Genomic DNA, 6000 nt, shown 5'->3' on the forward strand with positions numbered 1-6000 from the left:
CCATAGCTAGCCATTCCCTCTATGTTGTGGAGTAGTTCATTTCTATATTAGTGAGTTTTTTGCTTGTAAAGCTCACTAGATAATGCAAGTTATGCACTCCAAGTTGGCACAAAACTACTCCCAGGATGAAATTTGATGCATCAATGTGCACATGGAAAGTAATAGACCAATCTAGGGCTCATAGAATAGGTGCAATTGCTAGAGCATTTTTCAATTCTTCATAAGTGCATTGGCACTCCTCAATCCACTCAAATACAATCAACAGCTTGTAAAATGGTCATGCAATGTGCCTAATTTAACATAAACCGTTGATAGTAACCCATCTAGATAAGGAAGCATTGTAGTTGGGTGGTGGTGGTAAATCAACAATCACTCTAACTTTGGAAAAGTTGGTAGTAATGCTATTTTTTGAGACTATGTGTCCCAAGATACATCCATGTTTTACCTAGAACTAGCATTTTAAAGGGTTTAGTGAGAGACCGTATTGTCTACACCATTCAAAGACTATGTGGAGTTTTTCTAGGTGCTCCTCCCAACTAGAATGATCTTTCCACTCTAAAAGCACTAGCCTCTTGAGGTTTAGACTCCTCTTTCCACTCTAAAAGCACTAGGCTCTTGAGGTTTAGACTCCACTCTTATATGCTCAATTACTCGTCCATTTGTGTTGTACTCTATGGTCTTAGCTTCTTCCTCACTTTCCTCACTATTGGAAGATCAGTCTTCATACTCATCATCCGAATCCACATATTCAAACTATTCATCATTTCCATGGTTTCCCTTTGTAGCACTTTTCTCATCCACAACAATGAGGGCCCAGCTGTACAATAGATTTACATCGTGCACCTTAGTCCATTGCCACCTCAAACTCTCTATGAGATCCTTAAGAGGTTTAAAGTTGATAGCTAGGTTACTAGCTAGCTCTCTTATCAAGTACTCAAGAACTCTATGGAGTTCAAGTTTATTAGTTGGTACATGGTAGATGATATGCATTGGTCAACTGATTGAGCTCATGGCCATCATGCAAAGAGGTATTGATGAAATGGCATTATTATCGGGTAACTCAGAAGCTCTGACTCTGTTGGGTTTACTATAGCTGCTTCTACAACTTGCCTATAGTCATCCTTATTGTCTGAGAATGGTAAATCAAATGGTTGCTAATACATGCATCCAATCATGCTCATCCTCAAGAAAAGAAATATACTTAGTTAAGGGTCCATATTCATGCTTTCCTTGTGAGTCACCCTTTAGTATTGCAAAGATAGCACTAAGGTCAACTGGTGAGGTTTTCCAAGCATCCATCTCTACTAAAAAAAATTATATTCTGTTTTCCAAGAATATCAAGCCATTACCCCAATCCTCTATCACTCGAACATTTCTCATCCATGGCTTACCTAACAAAATATTGTAGTCCACTCTCTTCATGACTATTAAGTTAACTGAGAACTGGATTCCTACTATATTTAGAGGCCAATCTTTTAGCACTCTAAATGGTCTGACTTTCATTCCATTTGCTAGTGTAACATTAAACCATGTAGTTTCCATTGGTGGGTTCTTCCAAGCTTGCAGAGTGGCTAAGCACACTAACTCCTACCTCTTGTTTCCACAATTCCTTTTCGTGTAGCATCACCTAATGCAACAACAAGTAAGACTATATGCATTTCTGTGCTCTCCCAAAAGGCATTTACTTTTAGAGATTTAGAGAATGGGTTCATGGTTAAGCTTGGTATATGCATCTTTACATTATGGTCCTGGCAAGTCAGTCGCTCCAAGTTCATTAGGTCTTTTTATCCATTGCTTCAACACTTACTATAGCATGGGGTTTTTCCTAAGCAATTCTCCTAGTGACAAGGTTACAAGAGGTGATCTCATTGTCGTGACCAAATTGCCAACCTTTTTTTTCCCCTCTAACTCATGGACTTTTTGCCAATACTCTTGGGCAATTCGTTTGTCTATGGCATCTAGATTCTACTTATGTAGTGCTACATGGGGTGTTGATGTGCCTCCTGATCTCAAGTACATAAGGGATACTGGTGGACTCAAGCTAGAGAGCTCATTCATCTCATCCTCCATGACATGCTCTGCATCGACTAGGTGTGCTTGAGCTTCTTTCATCCAATCTTTGACTTTTTCCACAACTTCTAATTGGTATTTTAGTTTGGGGTATTCTCCCAATCTTGGTACTTCCCTTTTCCACTGTCTTAGGAGTAGATGTTTTTGCCTCTATGTTTGTAACCTATTTCCCTTTGGTTAGTGTGGTGGCACTATTAATTTTGAGTATTATCTTGGCATCCGCCCTCTTCCTTCTCCTCCTCCGGCTCTTCTTTCCATCAAATGTTGCATCTAAGTTACTAGGCCTAGGTAATGAGATACTGGCCCACTTCATTTAAGCTCATGTCATAATGTTTAGCGGGATTGGTATGGATTCATCATCATCAAGTGTTTCAACACTAAAGAGTCCAAATGGTACTAATGGCACAATTTTCATACTAGTTGAGGGTTTTCATCTAAGATATTTAGTATACAAATGTGTAAGTCCAGACTCTAGACATCTCAAGTCAGCCTTATCCTTGTTTGCTTGCTCATTTTTAGGGCAACTAGATAAATATGCCCTGGATGTCCACAATTCCAACATGCTAGTGGCTCTTGGTTTGGATCCCCTCTTTGATCTCTACCTTTTCCCCTGTTGCCTAAAGTCATAACTGACACTAGTCTAAAGTCCATCAATATAGGATTACCATCCTCATCATAGGAGACATAGGGGTTCACATATATTTTATCCTCCAGTGGCTTGGCTACAAAGTGTATCGGAGCATCGCTCAGTGGATAGGTCACTATGAGTCCATGTGGCATAGGGATTTGTTGAGAGTGGAAAAAGACTGAAATTTTGACTGATTTTTAATGTTTTTGAGGTCTGAATGGTTGATTTTTGATGGATTTTGAGTAATGTTTGGTTGTTTTTGGAAGTGTTGAGAGTGTTTTGGATGATATTGATTATGTTTTGGAAGCTCATGATGATTCTTAGTGGAAATATGAAGCTCTGTGATGTTCTAGTAGGTTCTATTGAGGTTCTGATTGGTTTTGATACCTTTTGTTTAGCTTCTGTTTTGTTCTAATTTTCTTCTGTATGAAGCATGGATTGATGATTGATGAAGGTTGAGGTCTTTTGAAAGCTTATTGAATAGTTTTTGATAGTTTGTAATGGTTTTACTATGAGTTATGAGGATCTGTTGTTCTCTGATGACCTTCTGTAACCCTCTGTAGACCTTCTATAGAGCCTCTGTCTCTACTCTGTTCCTGTTCTGTAGAATGTATGTGTGACTTTGGGAAATTTTTATAACTTTTGGAAAGGATGAAGCTAATTTCAAAATAGCTAAAACAAATGGAAGAAGCAACTGTTGAAGATTGAAGAGCAGACTGGAGTGACACTAACAGTAGTGAGCTATGAAGAGACACTATAGCTGCTCTGGTGCCCTTTCATACCTCCCACACTTCTTGGGAGGGTGCATCCATGACCTAATAAGGATTATTTAGTTCCATTCTTGAGTATTGTAGTGTGGATATGATGTACTATTGAGAGAGAAAGAGTATGTGAGAGAGAGAAGTGAGAGAAACTCAGTTCTATGCCTAAAAAACAACGTATCTACTATGAGAGATTGAGAGAGAAAGCTATGAAGACAATGAAGATGAATACTATGTGATTGATTTCCATTCAAAAGTGTCATATTCCTTTGTGTTCTTTTTTATTATGATGGATTCTATGAAGATGTTGAATATTATGGTTAATTCTATCAAATCTGTGGGAGATATCTCCTATGATGGTGCATGAAGATTTGATGTTTTCCTTGTTTTGGTCATCAAAAGAATGAAACAAAAGCTTTTTTATGTTACAATATAGATTTTCTTGTAGTAGAAACCCTTTTTCCTTGGTGTCTCTCTTGGGGCTCCATGTTTTTGGTGCGCGACCAAGGAATCTTGCCATCAACAAGCATCAAAAGAGGCTGAAAATGAAGGAAATGACATTACCAAGAAGAGGAGAATTTAATGGATCCTTGCAAAGTTCCTTCTTCCACTGAAGAGTTGGAGATTCTTATTGCCAAAGCCACTTTCTACAAGAAGTTCATCCCACAATGGCGGAAACATATTACCATCATGATGCAAGCTCTATGTGGTGGACTATTTCCTCTTCCTGTTGAAGCAACAGGGACATGCATCTTGGTGGAAAATTGTTTGGGAACAAATTGAAGAGCAAAAATAGAAAGAATGACCATCCATGGAAGATTTGGTATTCATTGAGAAGTTTCAAGACATCATCAAGTGGGAGATTGTGAAGAAGCTTCAAGAGTTGTGGTCTGTGGAGGTTCATAAAAACAAGAAAGAAAAGAGTTGGAATTTGTTCGTGGATGCTCAACAACAAGATACATGGGATGCTTGGTGCATTGACAACCTCCTATTTGTTCAATTAACAACCCACTGGAAGTTGGTAGACAGAGTGTTTTTCACAACATACATTGTTGAAAGCCTCAGAAAAGCTGGCATTATTATAATGGTGGCACAACAACGATCCTAAGAAGAATGACTTTTGATACTTTCAGAATGGAATATCTCCCCCTCTGTAGTGGTTTGAAACCTGAATTCAGAGATGTTGAAAAGAAGGAAGTAGAAGAGATGTTAGCCAGAGAATCCTTGTGAGACTGAAGTCCCTCTCTGATTCTATTCTGTTGAGTACAAACCAATTGGTTGGAGCCAACCTCCTGATGAATGATGCAATCAAGAGGCAAGCATTAGAACGAGTCCCGAGGTATATGAGAAGAGAGAAGGCAAGAATCAAGGCTAAAAATGAGCTTGCAGAAAAGCCTCTTTTGATGCCCTAAAAGCACTCTTTATAGAAGTCCCCATGGCGACTCAAGGTCCCCTTCCTAGTCAGATTTGTCCTGGAAATATTGATGACAGGCCAGCAAATGTAGTCCCATTGCCAATTTTTAAGGGAGAGTACAATGAAGACCCTGATCTTCATGTAGTAGAGTTTATGGTAGCATGTGTGGCTAGCAATGCCAAAACCCCTGAGCATTGGTTAGCAATCTTCCCCGCCACTTTCAAAGGTGTGGCGTTTTAAGTGGTATTAGAGATAAGTAGCATGAACTTTTGGCACATGGGACGACCTGGCCTTCCTCACTAAATTTAGGCGTGAAGGTTTTGAAGAGCGGATGCGAGAGGAGTTCATGAACCTAAGTCAGTCCTCTGGAGAAAGAGTAGAAGCTTATGTCTCGTGAATGGAATCCATCTTGAAGAGATGGACTGACCATCATTTGGAAGAAGGTATTCAGAAAGGAGTGTTCCTTAGAGGCCTACAATCAAAAGTTTGCAAGTTCATGGAATTGAGAAGACCAGTCAATCTGCAAGCTGCAGTGAAAGGTGCAGATTGGTTGCATGTGAAGTTTCTGCATTCATGATATGTCCCAACATTGTATTATCAATGACTGCTGCAAATAACCAGTACATCACCTTTTTGTCTTTCACATTCCATTCTTTCCATTCTTTTAATTCATCTGTAGTCGGAGCTTTGGCTCCTTTTCTTCACCTGAAACAAACTCATAAAGGCCCTTTCTAAAGAGGAATTTCGTCACACAAAACTTGTTGAGATATCGAGCTTCACTCGTGATATGCCAGGGTGACCGTTGTGCATTTATGTCACTGACTTGTGCAGATGCGGTTGGTACACCGCCCATGAATAATAGCTAGATGACAGTTATCCTTATCTACTCTAGTTCATGGCTCAATTAGTATGCCACCTTAGTTAGTTGAGTTTGGTTTGAGACCCATATATAGGGTTCTTCTATTTCTTTGTACTAGAGTTCTTTTTGGCTTACACAACTAAGAAGAGGAAAACTGTTTTCAGCCTCCACCTTTGTGTGTATTCCCCCATTGTGCAAGCAAGAAAGCTACAAGTGAGACTCCTTCCTTCTCTCCCACAATCTTGACATGGTATCAGAGCCTTGTTCG

This window comes from Lygodium microphyllum, chromosome 8 (assembly GCF_053477565.2).
Source record: "Lygodium microphyllum isolate KBCC chromosome 8, Lygodium_microphyllum_v1.1.10, whole genome shotgun sequence".
NCBI lineage: Eukaryota > Viridiplantae > Streptophyta > Polypodiopsida > Schizaeales > Lygodiaceae > Lygodium > Lygodium microphyllum.